Source organism: Phyllostomus discolor, chromosome 14 (genome assembly GCF_004126475.2).
Source record: "Phyllostomus discolor isolate MPI-MPIP mPhyDis1 chromosome 14, mPhyDis1.pri.v3, whole genome shotgun sequence".
Classification (NCBI taxonomy): Eukaryota; Metazoa; Chordata; class Mammalia; order Chiroptera; family Phyllostomidae; genus Phyllostomus; species Phyllostomus discolor.
The window spans coordinates 818,945-840,750 of NC_040916.2; the positions used below are offsets into that span (position 1 = coordinate 818,945).

General features: G+C 35.2%; 1 pseudogene; it reads right to left on the reverse strand.

Annotated features, from left to right (window-relative positions):
* Nucleotides 1–715: 715 nt before the first annotated feature.
* LOC114512077 lies at nt 716–11,088 on the reverse strand (annotated as a pseudogene).
* Between the last annotated feature and the right edge of the window lie 10,718 nt (nt 11,089–21,806).

Below are 21,806 nucleotides of genomic sequence, written 5' to 3' on the forward strand. Positions count from 1 at the left end.
ATTAACCCACTATAGATTGAAGAGTTCCTATGCTTATTGTTTGCCATCTAATTTGATAAAGCCCCTCACAGAATTGAGATAAATAGTATCCTTACTAGGTCACCTGTTTATATGAAAAAGGTATAACTCAGGAACAACCAGATGTAAGAATGCATATGGTAGTATATGGAGAAAGATTTCAGATTTTCCATGCCCTTTCTAAGTCTGCCACTCCCTTGAATCTTGAGGTGTATCAACCTAGAAGTTCTCTGAAACCCAGCCTTTTGGGTTTACATGTATACATGTTTATGTAAATAAAATTGATTAAATAATTGACCTTTAGAGATTGATTTAACCTCCATTGTCTATTCCTTTCCTGAAGGTCAGGTGTATAAGACTGAAAGTTTCAACCCCCCAATCACAAGGTTGGCTCTATTGTTTACCAATCTTCATATTTTGGTTACCTAGAGGCTTTCTAAAAGTCACCTCATTAACATAACAAAAAATCCTTGATTCTTCTCAACACATGGAAAATTGCAAAGGTTTTAGAAGGATCTCTGTGCCAGAAACAGGATGGAGACTAAGTATATATTTCTAATTAAAAATCACAATATCTTGTTCTAATTTCTTTATGTAGATGCTTAAACAACTTATATTTAGCCATTATTTTTCATATATTCTTTTAAGGCTTTTTTTCTTTTTTTCAAATCACATATAGGTCCTTATTTTGTCCCTATTAAACAGATTCTTGCATTGGGGGCTCATATCTGTCAGCTTATATAACTTTAGCACCTTTCTCACCTACAGTAGCTTTTCTAGAACTGCTACCTTCACCATGAAGCTCCATGAGTTTTCCCAATTCAAACTTGGGCTTCAGTATTTTGACTTTTCTAACAAAGAAATCATGAAGTGGGTAAATAGATTGGCAAGACTTTTCTATGCCTTTTCCAAAGCTATCTGAAATCAATTTATTGGCCACTTCATTCAAGTTATTTGTCTATATCTCTCAGGTCGTGATTTCCATCACCTTCTTCTGGATTTGGCAGACCTGTTGATGCTGAGCATAAGAAGTCTTCCGAATCCAATTGTTGCATTTTTTTTTTTTTACTAAAACCAACACAGAATAGAGGAATGAAGATGGCAGTGAGGTAGGTAGGAGTGGAGCCCAGTTCTCCCTCTGCCCAGCTAGAACACCTAGCTGATCTTGAGGAACAGAGTGAAGAGCCAAAGGAATCCCAGCTTATATGAAGTTTGGAGGTAAAACAAAAATGCAGAGGATATTGAAAAACAGATGGTGAGGGGATTGCACTGGGAGGTCCCTGGGATCTGCACATTCCCCACAGCCAGGCGCCTGCCGCAGGATACAAGAAGGAGAGTTAGATCATGAGCTCCCTCCCCTAACAGAGCATGGAGGGCAGCCCAGCACCAAGATGGACCTAGATGCTGGAAGTCACTGAGGGGAATAGAGACAAAGTGGGAGACACACAAAGGCATTACATATCCACTGGGACCTTGGACACTGACACCAGAGAAACTGAGGTGCTGGGTGACACCTGGAGAAGGGAGGAGTTGGGTTGTGCTGGACCCTGACTTGGATAGTCTCCAGGCTGTGTGAAAAGCCCTGCACTTGTTCAGAATGGCAGGCAGCTGCTTTGTAAAGAACTCTCCAGCAGTGGCTGATTTGCCCCATGGGTGATTTCAGCTGCATGCACCCAGAGACTGAGTGGCTGAGCAGAACCACAGCCCAGCTTGCCTAGGGCTCTGTGCCCGAGATTGACTAATGCTGTGAACAGCTGAATGGCTGATTTGAATCCGGCAGCTCACAGAGGACCTGAGCCACAGGTCAGGAAACTGCAACCCAAACCTGGTCCCTATCTTCTCAAAAACATAAGAGGGGAGAAAAATGAAGCCTATCTCCCCTCTTCCTGTGGCTTATAGGAAGACCAGCAGAACTTACTGAATGTGTTTAAAGTCAGCAAAAGGCTTATTATTTTTTTTGGATCTTCTCACTTTTTCCCCCTTTTGTTTTCTTCCCCCAAGTGAGACAGTAAGACATGCAGTTACAAAAGGCCCAAGACAGATTAAAAGGGGGAGCACAAGGCTAACCCCCAAAACCGAGAAACTGAGACAAATATCACTTTGCTATCCCATAGAGCAGGCATTTTATTGTTTATGTGTATTATTATTATCTTTTCATTATTTTCCACTTTTATTTTATTAGTATTTTTTATTTATCTTCCTTATGTTTAGTTTTCCTTGTTTTATTTCTCTGTTTAATTGCATTGTTTGACTGGTTTTCCTTATTCTCTCTTTATTGTATTTTAATGTCCCTTCTTTAATTTTACCTGTGTTCCAATAAAATGCAACTCTTGATTGGGTACTTTCTATTCTGGTGATCCAAATCATATATTTCTTGCCATATTATTGTTGTTCCAGTACTATTATAAATCATTGTTGTTCCATACAATTGAACATACTGCACAGCAACCCTCTCTGATCTTAGACCACTTCACTTTATTCCTGAACATTACTATTATTGTGGTTAACTCTTTTCTTTCTCACATTATGCCTACTTTCTATCCTTTACTCTAACTATATGTCACCATCTAACCTTTCACAAGTGCTCAGTTTTCTGGATTAAGCTCACAATCTTCCTCCCCTCTAACAAGAGTCTTATCTGTCTTTCAGCTTTCATAAAAAGTGGCTAGTTGGGTGAAACATCACAGTTAATGCTGTACTTATCCAAAGAATCTCATATCTCTTCTCTACTTCTTGGTACTTTAAATACCATAAAATACTCTCCTGCTGTCTTAACCCCTTTGGCCTACCCCCTGCCAATGATCATATACAACTATAGGTGGGAGCTGTGAACATCAGGATACCTGCTGGAGGAGAAAAACCACCAACAAAGGAACTACCAAAAGGTAAAAACCCAAGTACAATGAGAGAGCTCACACAAACAGAAGAAAAGGCAAACCTAGAGCATCCAGACAAGGAGGTCAAAGAGACCACACCACTGAACATCACAGAATTCCTACCATAAAAGTTCACCCTACAATGACAGATAGAAAAAGAAACACCAGGAAGTGGAGAAACAAACAAAAAGTGTCACTTAAAAAGGGGAGACAAAATAAGAATCTTTAAGCAAAAGGAATGGATGACTCCCCAATAAAAAAGATAAAGAAAATGGAAGTAACCAAACTATCAGATATAGAATTTAAAATAGTGGTTATAAAGATGCTCAAGGAACTCACAGACAACTATAATGAACTAAGTAAAAACTACAACAGTATGAAAAAGGAAATAGGAAATATAAAGCAAAACCAGGGAGAAATGAACAATAAAATATAAGAAGTAAAAAAAAACCCACTAGAGCAAATATAAGCAGACTGGAGGAAGCGGAAGATCAAATCAGCTAGCTGTAGGACAAAGTAGAAAATAGCACCCAGATAGAGCAAGAAAAGGGAAAGAGACTCAGAAATAATGAACAGGTGGTAAGGGAGCTGCAAAACAACATGAAAAGTAATAATATCCCTATAATAGGGATACCAGAAGGAGAAGAAGAAGAAGAAGAAGAAGGGATAGAAAACCTGTTTGAAAAAGTAATAATGGAAAAATTCCCTAATTTGATGAAAGAAAAAGTCAAATAAATCCAGAAAACACAGGGAGTCCCAAAGAAAGGAAACCCAAAGAGGCACAGAACCCACTTCAAGAACCCACTTCAAGACACATCATAATTAAAATGGCAAAATTCTAAGGCAAAGAATCTTAAAGGCAGCAAGGGAGAAACAGGAAGTAACATACAAGGGAGTCTGGTTAAGGCTAGAGTCTGATTTCTCAATGGAAATGGTCCAAGCCAGAAGAGAATGGCAGGGAATATTTCAAGTAATGAATACCAGAGCCCTGAAACAAAAACTAGTTTATGCAGCAAGGTTCTCAATTAAAATGGAAGGCCAAATAAGGAGCTTCCCAGACAAAAGAAGTCTGAAAGAATACACTTCCACTAAAACAGCTCTTAAAAGAACTGCTTTAAGAAAAGGAAGGAAAGGAGTGAGAGAAAAAAGAACACAGGTATGAAAAAATGGCAATGAATAAGTACCTATCAATAATAACCTTAAATGTAAATGAATTAAATGCTCCAATCAAAAGGCATAGACTAGCTGAATGGATAAGAAAAGATGACACACAAATATGCTGCCTATCAGAGACACACCCTCAGGACAAAAGACTTACACAGACTGAAAGTGAAGGGCTGGAAACAAATATTTCAAGCAAATGGACAGGGGAAAAAGAAGCCAGGGTAGCAATACTCATATCAGATAAAAACAGACTTCAAAAAAAAGGGCTATAAAAAAAGACCCAGGGACTTCCAGCAAGATGGAGGCATAGGTGGACGCACCGTACTTCCACAGACAACCAAGATTAGAAAAACAACAATTTAGAACCAGAATAACACCCAGAGCTGACAGAGTATTTATCTGAATGGAAGTCAGAGAGCCAAGAAGTTGAAGTAGATCCGTTCACCCAGACTGGTAGGAGGCTGAGAGGAGGAGCAGGTGCGGGTCGTGGCACATGGATATCAGGGAGAACTGGGCGCATAAGGCTACCGGGAGAGAGCACCTAAGCCTTCCGGGATGCAGCGGTGGACCCTGAGTATGCAAGCGGTGGCTAGTGGACCCAGTGAGGTGGCATTGTGGACCAGGGCAGAGTGTGCAACCCAGGATCCCAGAGAAGGGACCGAGATCCCAGGAGAATGGAGCTATCGCCATTGTTCCCTCCTGCCCCCGTGCCCACCCCCTGCCCCCACATACAATGTCACAATCTAGCGACTGGGGTGCCCAGCCCAGGCAAACACCTAAGGCTCCGCCCTTCACCATAACAAGAGTGACCAGACCCAAAAAAAAAAGGAGAGAGAGAGAGAGAGAGAGAGAGAGAGATATGTCTCCAACAGAAGAACAGATCAGTCCCCCAGGACTCATCCTGTTGAGCGACCAAGAGATAGCCAATCTATCAGATGCACAGTGCAAAACACTGGTGATCAGGAAGCTCACAGAATTGGTTGATTTTGGGTGCAAATTACATGAAAAAATGGGGTTACCATAAAAGAGATGAAGGAAGATGCACGGAGAACCAAAAGTGAAGGGAAGGAAACTGGGACTCAAAAAAAATAGAGTGGACCAGAAGGAAGAAAAAAACAACCAATCAGGAAAGAATGAAGAAATGAGAATTAAAAAAAAATGAGGAGAAGCTTAGGAACCTCCAGGACATCTTTAAATGGTCCAACATCCGAATTATAGGGGTACCAGAAGGGGAAAAGGAAAAGCAACAGATTAAACACGTATTTGAACAAATAGTAATGGAGAATTTCCCCATTCTGGCAAAGGAAATAGACTTCCAGGAAATCCAGGAAGCTCAGAGAGCCCCAAAGAAGGTGGACCCAAGAAGAAACACACCAAGGCACATCATAATTACATTAGCTAAGGTAAAAATGAAGGAGAGAATCCTAGAAGCAGCAGAAGATAAGGGGACAGTAACCTACAAAGGAGTTCCTATCAGACTGTCAGCTGATTTCTCAAAAGAGACCTTACAGGCAAGAAGGGGCTGGAAAGAAATATTCCAAGTCATGAAAGACAAGGATCTACATCCCAGATTGCTTTATTCAGCAAAGCTCTCATTTAGAATGGAAGGGCAGATAAAGTGCTTCTCAGATAAGGTCAAGTTAAAGGAGTTCATCATCACCAAGCCCTTATTTTATGAAATGTTAAAGGGACTTATCTAAGAAAAGAAGATAAGGAAAAAAACATGTATAGTAAAAAGACAGCAAACTCACAATTATTAACAACCACACCTAAAGCAAAACCAAAAGAAACTAAGCAAACAACCAGAACAGGAATAGAACCACAGAAATGGAGATCCCATGGAGGGTTAGCAACAGGGGAGTGGGAGGAGGAGAGAGGGGGAAAAGGTTCAGAGAATAAGTAGCATAGCATGTAGGTTGAAAATAGATAGGGGGAGGGTAAGAATAGTATGGGAAATGTAGAAGCTAATGAACTTATAAGTATGACACATGGACATGACTAAAGGGGGGGATATGGGTGGGAGAGGGTGTACAGGGTGGAGGGGAGTGAAAGGGGGAAAATGGGACAACTATAATAGCATAATTAATAAAATATATTAAAAAAAGAAAAGAAAATTTACCACAGATCCTGTAAAAAAATGAAAAGGGAACCCTCTCTATGGGAAAACATATTTGCCAATGATACCTCAGACAAGGGTTTGATCTCCAAAATATAGGAAGAAGTCGCATGACTCCACTCTAAGAAGACAAGCAGCCCAATTAAGAAATGGGCACAGGACTTGAACAGACACTTCCCCTGGGAGGACACACAGAGGGTCCAGAGACATATGAAAAGATGCTCAGCATCACTAGTCATCAGGGAGATGCAAATTAAAACCACAATGAGATACCCCTTCACACCAATGAAAATGGCTATCAAAAATAAAGCAACAAACAAGTGTTGGAGAGGTTGTGGATAAAAGGGAACCCTAGGGCACTGTTGGTGGAATTGCAGACTGGTGCAGCCACCTTGGAAAACAGTATGGAATTTCCTCAGAAAACAAAAAAATGGAACTTTCTTTTTACTCAGCAATTCCCCTGTTAGGATTATAGCCTAAGAACCCTGAAACACCAGTCTGAAGAACCTATGCACCCCAATCTTCTTAACAGCACCATTTATAGTAGCCCAGTGCTGGGGGAAATCTAAGTGCTCATTAGTGAATGAATGGATCAAAAAAGTATGGTATATTTACACAATGGTATTCTAAGCAGTAGAAAGAATGAAGGAGCTCCTACCCTTTGCAACAGTATGGATGGAATTGGAGAGCATTATGCTAAGTGAAATAAGTCAGGCAGTGAAAGACAAATGCCATATGATCTCACCTTTAACTGGAACCTAATCAACAAAATGAAGAAGCAACCAAAATATAACCAAAAACATTGAAATTAAGATCAGGCTGACAGTGACCAGAGGGAAGAGGGGAGGGGATAATTGGGGAAAAGTGTTAAGGGTTTACATCTCAATTTAAAGGATATATGGACAATAACAAGGGGGTGTGTGGAAACAATGAAAGGAGGTGGGGAGCACTGGGGTGGTGGGATGGGGTGGGGGGAAAAGGCAAAAATTCTTCTTGAACAGCAATTAAAAAATATTATAAAAATAAACCGGGAAGAGAAAACAAAGAAAAATAACACCAACACATAATAGATGAAGTGAATACCCATCAGTATCTCTCACATCAACATGAGCTTCAATCATAGTCTGCCATATTTTGACCATGGAGCTCATTTTGTCATGTGTAAGATCCGTGCCTTGGAAATTAGGCAATTTTTGCCCTGAACATCCTCAGTAATTAGCTTGAATTTTCTAAATGCAACGTCATCATTTTAAAGATCATCTAGGCTCACTTCAAAAATGAGATTTCAGATCATCAGATGCAATTTTGGTTCCTTGTGACTTTTTTTCTTCATATTTCTTATATTCAACATAGTTTGTGCTTTCATGTCATACTTATCTTTCTCAGAAAATGGGTCAACCTTGGGTTTTTTTAAATGCTTAAGTTTTATTGCAGATCACATAATTTTGACTTTTTACTTTCCTCATCCAATGACTTTAAGAGGCTGACTTTATGTAGACCTCCCCCAGTGAGGTGATGGGTACATATGTAGGTCGAGCTCTTTCCACTGTTTACATCTCACTTTTAAGCTACAAATGTGCACCTAAAATTTTTCTTTAAGCCTGTCTTTAGCTGCATATCAGAAAGCTTAATATATTAGTTTGATATGTGAGATCTGTCCAGAAAATTTCCAACCATTGATAATATAACAAGAATTGCTTGCATGACATCATTGTAACCTGGCAGCCAATGAGAGTGGACTGTAATGCACATGCGCAAACAATGATGACTTTACTGTACCAGTCAGTGGAGGTGGTAGATGCTGTTGAGTGAGCATGTGTTCTGTGTGGCCATCACATTCAAAATAACTGGGCAAGCAGAACAAAAAATCTGCATCAAATTTTGCATTAAGCTTGAACATTCCTCAATGGAAACTATTTAGATGTTTCAATAGGTTGCAGCTATGGACAACTGATGACTGGCAGCTTCATCACAACAATGTGCTTGCTTATGTATCATGTCTCATGCAGAGTTAGTTGATGAAACATCAAATGACATGGGTGACTCAGCCTCCTAATAGCCGAGATGTGATGCCCTATGACTTCTGGCTTTTCCCAAAATTAAAATCACCTTTGAAAGGGAAGAAATTTTAGAATATTTATGATATTCAGAAAAATTAGTAGGACAGCTAATGGCAATTGGGAGAACTGTGAAGTCCCATGGTGCCTATTTTTATTGTCCTATGTACAACGTTTCTTGTATCTTGTCTTCTTCAATAAATGTCTCTACTTTTTTTATATTGCATGGATGGATACTTTCTGGAGACATGTTATAGACTGAAGGTGTTGCTGAATAATATTTCATTGTATATACATATCACATTTTTTGTCCATTCACTTGAATAAATGTTTCATGTATACTTGAAAAAATATATATATTTGTTGCTAAACTTTTGAATTGTAAATATATCAATTATATCTTGTTTATCACATTGTTTACATCTAATACATACTAATGATTTGTTTTTTCCATTAGATATATATATTTAAAATCACCACCACTATTATACATTTTTAAAATATTTACATTTATCAGGCTTTGCTTTATAATTTTTAGAAAATATTTCTAGGTGTGTAAATATATAAATTTTCTCCTATATAACTAATAATATTGTCCTGCCTTTAAGACTACCATGTCCTCAATCACTATATCTTCCTTTTGGTTAGTGTTCTTATAGTATATCTTTTTACATCTTTTTATTGTGAATTCTGCTTACTCATATATATGGGTATTTGTCTTGTGAGCATAATATAGTTAAGTTGCTTTCTATTAAGCTTGACAATATTTGCTTTTATTTTTATTATTATTTTCAATTTTTTTCAATTACAGTTTACATTCAGTATTATTTTGTATTAGTTTCAGGTATAGCATAGTGATTAGACAGTTATATACTTTACAAAGTTTTCCTCTGATATGTCCATAACTCAACTGCTGTGCTTTACAACCCCATGACTATAACTACCAATCTGTACTTTTCAAACTCTTCATCTTTTTCACCGTCACCTAAGTCCCTCCCTCTGTTAACCATCAATATGTTCTCTGTATCTATGAGTTTATTTCTGTTTTGTTTGTTAATATATACACATTTTTCTTTAGATTCCACATACAAATGTAATCTCATGCTTTTTGGTTTCACTCAGACTGAATTATCTCACTTAGCATAATACCCTCTAGGTCTATTCATGCTGTCTCAAATGGTAAGATCTTGTTCTTTTTCAGGACCAAGTAATACTCTATTGTGTATATATACTACAGCTTTTTAAAAATATTTTTTAAATTATTGTATTTTCCTTTACCATTTAACTCCCTTAAACTTTTCTCCCCACTGCAATCACCATACCACTGTCCATGTCCATGAGTCCTTTTCCTTTTTTGCTGGATCCCACCCCCCTCTAATCTCCCACACCCCAATATAGCTGCTGTCATCCTGCTCTCTATGCATGAGTCTGTCTCTGTTTTGCTTATTAGCTTATTCATATTGTTCATTAGATTCCACATATAAATGAAATTATATGGTATTTGTATTTCTCTGACTGGCTTATTTCACTTAGCATAATGTTCTCCAGGTCCATCAATACTGTTGCAAAAGATAAATTTTTCTTCTTTTTTATGGCTAAGCAGTATTCTGTTTTGTAAATGTCCCATAGTTGTTTTATCCACTCATCTACTAATGAACACTTGGGCTGCTTTCCCAACTTGGCAATTGCAAATAATGCTTCAATGAACATAGGGGTGTGTACAGTCTTTCAAATTAGTGTTTTGGGTTTCTTTGGGTATATTCCCAGAAGTGAAATCACTGGGTCAAAAAAAAAGATTCATTTTTAAATTTTTTGAGGTAATTGCATACTGCTTTCCCTAGTGGTTGAACCAGTCTGCATTCATAAAAACAGTGGAGAAGGTTCCCTTTTCTCCACATCTTCAAAAGCACTTGTTTGTTGATTTGTTGATGACAGCCATTCTGACAGGTATGAGGTTATCTCTCATACTGGTTTAATTTGCATTTCTCTGGTGATTAATGAGGAGCATTTTTTCATATGTCTAATAGCCATCTATATGTTCTCTTTGTAGATGTGTCTATTCAGGTCCTTTTCTCATTTTTTAATTGGATTTTTTAAACTTTATTTATTTATTTTTAGAGATGTGGGGGGAGGAAAGAAAGGGAAGGAAACATCAATGTGTGGTTGCCTCTCATACGGCCCCAACTGGGGACCTGGCCATCAATGCAAGAACGTGTTCTGACTGGGAATTGAGCTGGCCACCCCTTGGTCCACAAGCTGGCACTTAATTCACTGAGCCACACCAGCCGGGGCAGATTGTTTGTGTTTTGGGTGTTGAGTTTTGTAAGTTCTTTATAAATTTTGGATGTTAACCCCTTATAAGATATATTGACAAGTATGTTTTCTGATTCTATGAGTTGCCTTTTTATTTCGTTGATGATTTTTGCTGTACAATAACTTTTTAGTTTGGTTTAGTTTTGTTTATTTTTTTTCTTTTGTTTCCCTTGCCTGAGGATATATATCACATAAAATATTGCTATGAGCAATATCCAAGATTTTCCTGCCTATGTTTTTTTCTAGGATTTGTATGGTTTCAGGTCTAATATTCAAGCCTTTAATGCATTTTGAATTTATCCCTGTATGTGATGTAAAAAGGTGGTCTAGTTTTGTTTTTTGCATGTATCTGTCTTTTCCCAATACCATTTACTGAATAAACTATCCTTAGCCTATTGTATGGTCTTGCTTTCCCTCTCTAATACTAATTGACTTTAAACACATGGGTTTATATCTGGGCTCTCTGTTTAGTTCCATTGATCGATGCATCTGTTCTTATTTTAGTACCATGTTGTTTTATTACTATTACCTTATAGTATAACATGATTACTCCAACTTTGTTCTTTTTCAGGATCACTGTTGCTATGCAGGGCCTTTTGTGGTTCCATATAAATTTTTGAAATATTTGATTCTACTTCTGTGAAATACACATTTGGAATATTGATAGGAATTGCTTTAAATCTATAGATTGCCTTGAGTTATATGGACAATTTAATGATGCCAAAACTTTCTATCCATGAAGACTGTATGTGCTTCCACTTATTTGTATCTTCAATTTCTTTCTTCAGTGTCATATAATTTTCTGAGTACAGGCCTTTTCCACCCTTTGTTAGATTTAGTCCTATGTGTTTTAATTTTTTGGAGCTATTGTGAATGAGATTTCTTTTTTAATTTCCCATTTTGTTAGTTCATTATTGGCATATAAAATGCAACTGATGTCTGGATATTAATTTTGATCCTAACTCACTGAATTTGTTTATCAGTTCTAGTAGTTTTTGGTGGAATCTTTGGGATTCTTTATGTACAGTATCATGCCATCTGCAAAGAAATACAGTTTTACTTCTTTCTTTACAATTTGGATGCTTTATTTTTCTTCGTTCTGATTGTTATGGCTAGGATTTCTAGTACTATGTTGAATAAGAGAAATGAAAATGGATATCCCACTCTTGTTTCTGATCTTAAATGCTTGTAGTTTTTACTCATTGAGTATGTTAAGATTTTGTTTTTTATGACCAAGTAATATTTCATTGTGTATATTCACCACAGCTTTTTAAATAAAAATTAGTTCATCTACTCATGTAGACTTGGGTTGCTTCCATTGCTTGGCTATTGTAAATGACAGTGCAATGAATACAGGGATCCATATGTTCTTTCAAATTACTGTTTTGGCTTTCTTTGGATATATACCCAGAAGTGGAATTCTCTAGGTCATAAGTTAATTTCATTTTTAATTTTTTGAGGAAATTCCATACCATTTTCTATAGTGACTACATCAATCTGCACTCCCACAAACAATGAACAAGGGTTCCCTTTTGTCCACATCCTCACCAATAATTGTGTTGATTTATTGATGATAGCTATTCTGACAGATGTGAGGTAATCTCTCATTGTGGTTTTAATTTGCATTCATCTGGTAATTAGAGATGTTGAGCATCTTTTTATTTGTCTATTGGCCACCTGTATGTCCTCTTTGGAGAAGTGTCTATTCGTATCCTTTGCCCATTTTTCAGTTAGAATTCATAATCTTTGTCTTATAATAATTTTATTTAATTTTAGTGCAATTGCTCTGTATTTAACCTTAAATATACATGTTATTGCTTTTTAGTGTACTTTTTGTATTGTTTCTTCTCCATGACTGTCTGCTTTCTCAGTTGTTTTCAAGTATATAATTTTTATCATTTATTAACATTGATTATTGACCTTTTACTATTCATTTTTTGGTTATCCTGGAAACATTTACATTAATTCTAAGCTTATTTAATTTTAATACAAATTAGCATTTTACCACTTCATGCTAGTGCAATGATTCTAGAAGGCTTTGTAAAAAAATTGATATAAATGTTGGTATTTTAAAATCAAGCTAGACATCCCAGAGCAACTGCCTTGTGTTTCTTATACCTCAAACCTTGGAATGTTATAACATGGCAAAATAACCTTTGGTCTAAGCCTAAATTGTGTTACAAAAAATTTGGTCAATAAAAAACCAAATATTATGTCTAAAGTACCTATGGCTTCTGCATTAAAAAAGTAAAAAATAAATAAAATTAACATCATTATGTTAGTTTATTTGCACCAACAAAAATGTTTTCCTTCTATTGATATTATTGACCCTCTTCTTTTCTAAATAAATATCCCATAACTTTTTCTCCTAATCAAAATACTATTTGGGCTTCTGAATCAGTGATTTTTTAATATGTATTTTTTTTCATCTCAAATAAATGCTTGTTGTCTCTCATTTTGAAAACCCAACTATTTTTAGTTTACAACTTTAATTCCATTTACACTTTTCCTAACTTATATGCTGCCATTGCCTTATATTTTATTTCATATAATAAATTTAACATTAAAATTTGAAGTTAAATTTATCTAACACAATAAATACTTATTTTGATTTATTTAGCCTTTCTATTGCTCAACTTTGCTCTTAGATATGGAGGCTAACAATATCAGTTGACCTTAATTGAATCAGAAATTGCAATTGTTCAAGTCTTGATTTCAATCCTTATGATAGCTATTCTACTTTTTTTTTTCTATTTCTGATTCACTTTTACTCTCACCATGTAGAGCTTTAGAATGTAAGGTTTTAGAGTTTCAACCTAAAGCCTGTGGTGTTTACCAGGGCTTCTCTTTCTATTTTGGTCCCAACTTCCAACATTTGTTGCAGCCTCATGATTCTGTTGATGGTTCTGCTCAGTGTCTTGTCTTCTTAGGCACCATTTTGGGAATTAGCAGATGTCTGTAAATGAAGGTTCAAATTCCAGTTTGGTTCTACCTCTCAGAACTTCTTACCTTTCCTAGATTAAAGCCCTTTAATTCCTCAATGTCTTAACTGTTTTCAGATGTCTTTATATGGATGAAATTTTTTGAAATCTCTTTTGTTGGCTGTTTTCAGTAGGATACTTTTTTTCTAAACAAGCTGGCCTGCATTGTTAGAATTAAAATTTTGTAACTTAAAAGTCAACCAAATTGGCAAAGTTTATGGCCTTGCAAATTAAAAAATGTATGCAGTAATTAAGGATGCAGATGGAAACATTAACCCACATTAGTTAATATAGGCATCATTACAAGAGTGACATTTGTTTCCTCAAGTTACAGAGATCAAATGTAATGATGATGATGATGATGATGATGATGATGATGGTAGTGGTGGTGGTTCTAATGATATTAGAAGCTAGTAATTTTTGAACATTTCTTGTAGGCTTTTTTACATACAATTATCTTAATAACACTATGAGAAATGTGACATAATTGTTCTCGTTTCACAGATGTGGGTGCCAAACTCACAGAATTGCAGAATTTGTTCAAGTTATATCTATATAAAGCCAGATAATCTAAACATATTCTTGTTTTAATTAGTATTTTTGTGACTTTTGTGGGTAAAAGAAATTAGAATATTTTTGTATAGTATTAGAACAGGAGAAGAGATGTCTTTAGAACTTGAAGGTGGGACTCAATATGGAGAGTCAATTTTTTAAAAAAAGGATTTGTTTAGTTATTTATTTTTAGAGATAGGGAAAGGTAGGGAGAAAGAGAGGAAGAGAAACATCAATGTGTGAGGGAAGCATCAATCAGTTGCCTCTCACACACCCCCAACTGGGCCCCTGGCCTGCAACCCACGTATGTGCCCTGACAGGGAATGGAACCAGTGACCTTTAGGTTTGTGGGACAACACCCAACCCACTAAGACACACAATTAAGGCTATGGACAGTCAATTTATAAAGAAAAGATAGGAAAATTGGTAAGTAGACAGAAATGCTTATTGACATGGTTGGAGAAGAGGTAATAACACTATGATAACATTGAACAGAAAATAAAATTTAGTAAAAATGCAGGTAAAATCTTGAAAAATGTGTATTTTAGCTAATGATAATGTACCAATGTTTTTAGTTTTGGCAAATTTACCAGAGTTATGTAAAATGTTAACTTTAGGGGGAACCAGGTAAGTCATATAGAAACTCTATACTTATTATCAAACATTTTTTATTAAATTTGAAATTATTTCAAAATAAAGTATTTTTTAAAAATATCTAGTAAAATCTAAAAAAAAGACCAGAATTTTTGAAGTACTTGTATATAACCTGATAAGATCACCTATATAAGTGCATACCTCATAAAGTATCACTTTTTTGGAGGGCATGCACTGTATGATATAAAGTAAGAACAAATAAAAAATTGGAATATGAGCAATAGGAATAAAAATTTAATTACAAATAGATGGTCATGTTTATTTAAAATTAAAAAGATAAAGATTGAAATTTAGTATTAAAACTATTATTCAAATATTTTGTCATTGGAAAACTTCATAAAGCTACTGAAAAATTCAACTATCCTTGCTGGAGATGATCAGAAAAGTGATATTTAGATTAATAAAAAAGTCGTTATTCAGTGGTCATTCCATCTTCTGTTATACTTCACTAATAGTGCAAAGAATAAAGAAACAGTAATCTTTAGCCATAGAATAAAAGATATCATGCATGGGATATGGGAGAGTTGAAGGAAGAAGGGTAGAATGTATAGTTTTTTTGTGAGTACTTAGGTTGCTCCCAGCACTTGGCTATTGTAAATTGTGCTGCTATGAACATTGAGGTGCATAAATTCTTTTGAAATGGTGTTTCAGGATTTTTAGAATATAATCCCAGCAGTGGAGTTGCCAGGGCAAAAGGCAGTTCTAGTTTTAGTTTTCTGAGGAAATTCCATATGGTTTTCACAGTGGCTGCACCAGTCTGCAATCCCACCAACATTGTACTAACGTTCCCTTTTCTCCACATCCTCTTCAACACTTGTTTGTTGAGTTGTTTATGATGGCTATTCTGATCAGTGTGAACTGATATCTCATTGTGGTTTTAATTTGCATCTCTATGATGGTTAGTGATACTGAGCATCTTTTTGTATATCTCTTGGCCCTCTGTATGTGTCCTTGGAGAAGTTTCTGTTCGGGTCCTTTGCACATTTTTTTAATTGTTTTTTTTTGTGTTCCTGGAGTGGAGTTGTGTGTATATTTTGGAGTTCAAACCCTTGTCTGAGGTGTCATTTGCAAATATGTCACTCATATAGTTTCTCTTAATATCATTAAAGTTGTACATGAGACTTCCTTGAATGAAATATAGAAAGGTCATGAGATGAATACAAAATTTTCAGTAATTGAATATTTTCCTACATTTATACATTTACATTTTTTTACATTTTAATTAAATTTATTAAAATATATTCTTAAATAAATTCTAGGTGCTTTCCCCCTCATCATTTTGTTACTTAGGAAATTCAGCTTGTCTAGAATACATCTTGTAATATGTTTCCAGTGAATTTTTTACTTTTGACAAGAAGGTTAACAAAAGAGGATCTGTGAGTATGATGATGGGAAACCCCCAAGAAAAAGCACAGAAGGGGAAATTTCTTCTTGAGAGAGCTCTAGACATAAACAGTAAGTATTTTTAAAAAATGGTGGTTGGGATCTCATAAAATTTTGTCACACTAGGAGGAAAATTATATAATTTAATATCATGTTATATATCAAACATTAAAATTAATGTTACATATTTTTCTTTGAAATTTGTCTTCTGCAAAGTTTTAATTTAAAAAATTCACTAATAATTTTATTATTCTCTTGAGATGTTATGATAAATGTATTTTACTCTCCCCATTGCTGTGACTTGTGAATGTGGTAATCACAAAATTCAAAGTTGGTATGTGGTTATTTTTATCTGTATGATGGTGCAATTCCTTGTGAAGTAATGTAATTATTTTATTCTCTAATTTTTTCTTTACTTGATTTTGTAAATGATTCTAAGCTTCATCCAGTTCAATAACTTGTAACATTGATGTTTGGCATATATCATTTCAATCTTTTGACTATTAAATTTTTTGTAGGTTGGTATATATTCTCTTCAATATATACCCCTGTTTATAGTCCATAATGGTATTATAAAACCAATGTAGACTTACAGAACAATTAATAGGTTTAAATGCATTTGTAGAGAAGAATAAATGTTGAAAATAATCTGAACTTTACTCTGGAAGCAAGTAGCAGAACCATAAAATAAATCCAAAAGTGTAGAAGAAAGGAAATAAATATGAATCCTTTATTATTCAAATAGAACTTAAGGCAAACTATGTCATAGAAAATATCAAATTTGCCACAAACTGTTTTTTTGGAAACATTAACAAAATGTAAATTCTACCAGAGTTGATAAAAAAGATAATGCACAGGTAAACAATGTTTGGATTTTGGACTGTGTGTTAATGGATATGGTAAAAGAGTAAAAATTAGTAAGAGAAGGTAAACTTTATTTCAAGTCTTTTGAAGTCAAAATGAGATGGAAAATTTTATTGAAAATTATAAATGATTATGATAAGACTCAGAGGGGAAAAAACTAAGTATGGCAGTTACAATAAAAATTAAGCTTATTGGGAAAGTTATAATGTATTTGTTTTATATAATGCACACTTTCTTTCCCAAATTTTTGAGGGAAAAATAAGGATGCACATTATACATGGGTATTACTAATTCTGTATCTATATACATTTTTTTAAACTTTTTTATTTATGCTTATGCATTGAAAGTGTAACTCTAGAAAGCAATAATAACATCTGTGTGCAAAATAATATTCTGAAATATGATAAAAAGTTTTGTTTCTAAATATAAATAAATAAAAATTTGAATTATGCCATGACTGGTATAGTTAAGTGCATTGAGCATGGGCTGCAAACTGAAGGGTTGCCAGTTTGATTTTCAGTCAGGGCACATGCTTGGGCTGTGGGCCAGGTCCCTGGTTGGGAGTGTGTGAGAGGCAACCACATATTGATGTTTCTCTTCCTCACTTTCTCTTTCCCTCTCTCTAAAAATGAATAAATAAAATCTTAAAAAATTTTGAATTAAAAAATTAAAATGAAAGGTTTTTTTTCCTGATAGTTTGGACCCAAAACGTGGGTGTACATTATACATGGTGAAATGTGGCAACAACCTAATAGGTCCTAAGCTCTTATGTGATGGGTAATTTCTGGATATAAAAAAAGACAGAATACAATCGAAGTCTTTTTATGCAGATAGGATATCACAACAGAAAAACACAGTAACCTGACAAAAAACTTGAGACAAAACTCATGGGCACAGACAAAGTATGGGGGATTGACTGTGAGAGTGGGGAGAAATGGGGAAAAAAGTGGAACTGTAACTGAACAGCGTAAAGAAAAAACTGAAGAAAAAAATAATTGCAAACAAATAAAAACTAAACAAACAAATAAACCAAACATCCAATAGCTGTTATCCAATATCACTTATGGAAGGAAATGAATTTAGATGTACATGCAGAGTTTTTACCAGGAGTATAATAGTTGAGCATTAGAAAATCCAGTAATATAACCATCTAAATTAACAGATTAAAGTAGAAAAAAAAAGAACAGTCTGATCTCATCATATGCCTGACAAAATCCTTAAGAAAATTAAACATACATTGATGAAGGAAACATCTTATTGATTTTATAATAAATGAAATTTCCTTAATACAGTGTAATTTAGCTATAACCAAAATATAGGAAATATACTTGATAATGAAAATTTAGAAGGTTTAACATTAAAATTAGAAGCAGAATAAGGGAGTCTGCAATTGTCATGACTAAAGTGATACTAAAGTGGTACAAAATGGTACTAAAGTGGTAGTTTCTAACCCAGTGAGTAAACAAAAATAAAGGGTATAAAGAAAGATGAAATTATCATTCTTTGCATATGGGTGTGTAACATGCTGTTGAGTTGGCTCTGACTACTGGAGACCCTTTAAATGAGAGAGGTTCAATGTTCTGTCCTCAACAGCCCTGTTCAGCTCTACTAGACTCATGCCTATGACTTCTTTTATGGATTCAGTTCATCTCATACTTTGCCTTCCTTTTTTCCCCTATTGCTTTCTACTTTTTTCAGCATTTTTGCCTTTTACAAAGAACCTTGATTTCTCATGTGTCCAAAACAGAACATTCAGTTTTGCCATATTTCCAGGCTTAAGTTGTCTGAATATTTCAGGCTTAATTGACCCTAGGGCCTAGTTCATTTTCCTAGCAGTTCAGGATATTCGTACAACTCTCCTCCAACACCACAGTTCAAATGAATGAAAAATTTTCCCTATTGGCTTTTTCTTTTAATTATTTTATTTCATTGTATTGTTGTTCAATTACAGCTGTCTGCATTTTCCCCCCTACTCACCTCCAACCCCAGCCAAACCCACCTCCCTCCCTTGCTTCCACCCCCTACCTTAGTTTTGTCCATGTGTACTTTATAGTAGTTCCAGAAAATCCTTCCCCTAAACTATCTGCACCCTCCCACTCTGGTTACTGTCAGATTGTTCTTAATTTCAGTGTCTTCTGGTTATATTTTGTTTGCTTTTTTCTTTTGTTGATTATGTTCCAGTTAAAGGTGAGATAATATGGTATTAGTCCCTCACCTCCTAGCTTATTTCGCTTAGCATAATGCTCTCCAGTTCCATCCATGCTGTCACAAAGGGTGGGAGCTCCTTCTTTCTCTCTGCAGCATAGTATTTCATTGTGTAAATGTACCATATATATTTTTTTAATTTCTTAATTTTTTAATTTTAATTGTTGTTCAAGTACAGTTTTCTGCCTTTTACCCATTGGCCTTTTTCACTATTTAAATTTCACTTCTGTATATAGTAATTGAGAATAAGGTGGTCTCTAATGGTGCATCTTTGCTCTTTGTAATCTCTCCTAATCATTCTACTGCTGCCCTTTTAAAAAAAAAAAATTGTTGTTCAGTTATAGTTGTCCTGCCTCTTTCCCCATCACTCTCCCCTGCCCCATGCTCCCCACTCCCACAGTCAATCACCTCATAATTTTTAAAATATTTATTGTATTTTTTACATTACCTTTTAATCCCCTTATACCACCTCCCCCAGAAATCACCACACTGTTGTCCATATTCAATATCTAAATTTTCTTTTCTTTTTTTCTTTTTTTAAAAATTCTAATTGTTGTTCAAGTACAATTTTCTGCCTTTGACCCCCATCCCCAGCCCTCCCCACCACCCTCCCATTTCCACCCCCCTTTGTTCTTGTCCATGTGTCCTTTACACTTGTTCCTGCAAACCTTTACCCTTTCCCCCTGAAATTCCCTCCCTTCTCCCCTGTGGTCACTGTCAGCCTGTTCTCAATTTCAGTGTCTTTGGTTATATTTTCCTTGTTTGTTTGTTTTTTTGATTAGATTTCTGTTATAGGTGAGATCATATGGTATTTCTTTTCTCTTATTTTTTATTGTTATTCAAGTCGTCTCCATTTTCACCCCCGCCCCCCGCAATCTCCCCCCACTCCATCCATCCCCACCTCCCAACCTCTAACCTACCTCCTTTGGCTTTGTCCATGTGTCCTTTATATATGCTCCTTGATGGACCTTCCCCTATTTTCTGCCATTATCCCTCTCCCTTCACCCCTCTGATTAGTGTCAGTTTGTTCTTTATTTCAATGTTTCTGGTTATATTTTGCTTTCTAGTATGCAGGAATATTGTTTACCCTATCTAGTGTTACACCCTCAGGCTAATTGGGAAGTTAACTTTTTCCATGTGTTTGCCTTTGAGTTTGCTATTTTTGACAATATTTGCCCTGAATTTATGTTTTTCCCTATCCCTCTTTAAATCAACTTAACCAGATCCAGCAGGAAAGCTTCCGATTTTCATGTTTTTTCCTGCCCTCATAGGACTGCACAGAGAACACTGGGGATAAGGAGGAGATAAGAGAAACCCTGATTAGAACCTCAGCTGTGCTTATACTGGCTTTTGTAGCTTTTCTAGAATAAACATTTCTCAATTTGTTATATGCCTTTGATCCATTTCCAGAGTCTTAATATGGTCGTCTTTGAAAAAAAAATGTCACCATTCTTTTGGGGAAGAGGATTAGGTAGGTTCCTCATTTCAACATTCTTGAAGTTCTCCATGTTAGAGTCATAAGAAGGTCAGATTTGCAGCACCACCTCTTGTCCCCATGGTATTAGGGTGCATTGTGAACATTCTCACTTAAGAGCTTAGTGTCATGGGTAGAACTGTAAATCTTCAACAAAAGCTTAGTTGGATATTTAAATGTACTTTGGAGGCTTTTTGGGTGGTATTATAGCAAAGTGAAGTACTCAAGTTGCTTTAACGCATATCTGAGTAACATGATGGTGGGTGGGAAAGAAAGACCCCATGTTACCCAGAAATTATCAAAGAAGCTGTTATTCTAAAATGTTGGGTGACCAGCACATAGAAACCTGATACTTCAGTGAACTGATAGATTGATAATATGCTCTGACACATCCATTATGGAGTTTGAGATTTGCAAATACTGCAGGCTACCAAGAGTGAACTAGGTCATTATCAGATAAACAGCCTCCTGAATATGTTACTAAGATATAAACATGATATAATTTTTACTTGATTATATTATTGATTTCAGTGCATAATTGTAACCTAAAATACAATTTGTTAACTTTTTTCGAAGAAAATATATACTTAAAACAGAGAATCAGATTTTAATATTTGAGAAGTTTCTTGTTATGAAGTACATGCAAATATTTCTTTTCTTTCATTTCCTCAAATGGAATATAGTTCCTCTGTTTACTGGATCTTAGCATATACTATGTTCTCTTTTTCAGGTTAATTCCTAATCTACTCTCTGAAAGCAGATCTATCACCACTTTATGGTAATCATTCCTGACCTCCTTCATGTAACACATTCTTCCTGTCATTTGTTATCATGGCACTGTATACTTCTAAATTCAATGTTCATGACAGTTGTATCTATATATTCATTTGTGTAAGTCTTTTCATTTATTCTAAACTCCACCAGAATAAGGACTTTATACCTCCTTCTTTATTCTTACTTTCTCTATCATTATATTGTCAGCTCTTAGTAAAATTCCTGGAATATATTGTGTTCAATAACTAATTATTTAATGAACAAAATAAATAAATAAATTCAAGAGACTTGAACATTTTCTAAGACACAGATAATAATATTTATTAAATTTAACTTAAAATATAATTTGAAATAGAGGGACAGATTTATAGATGT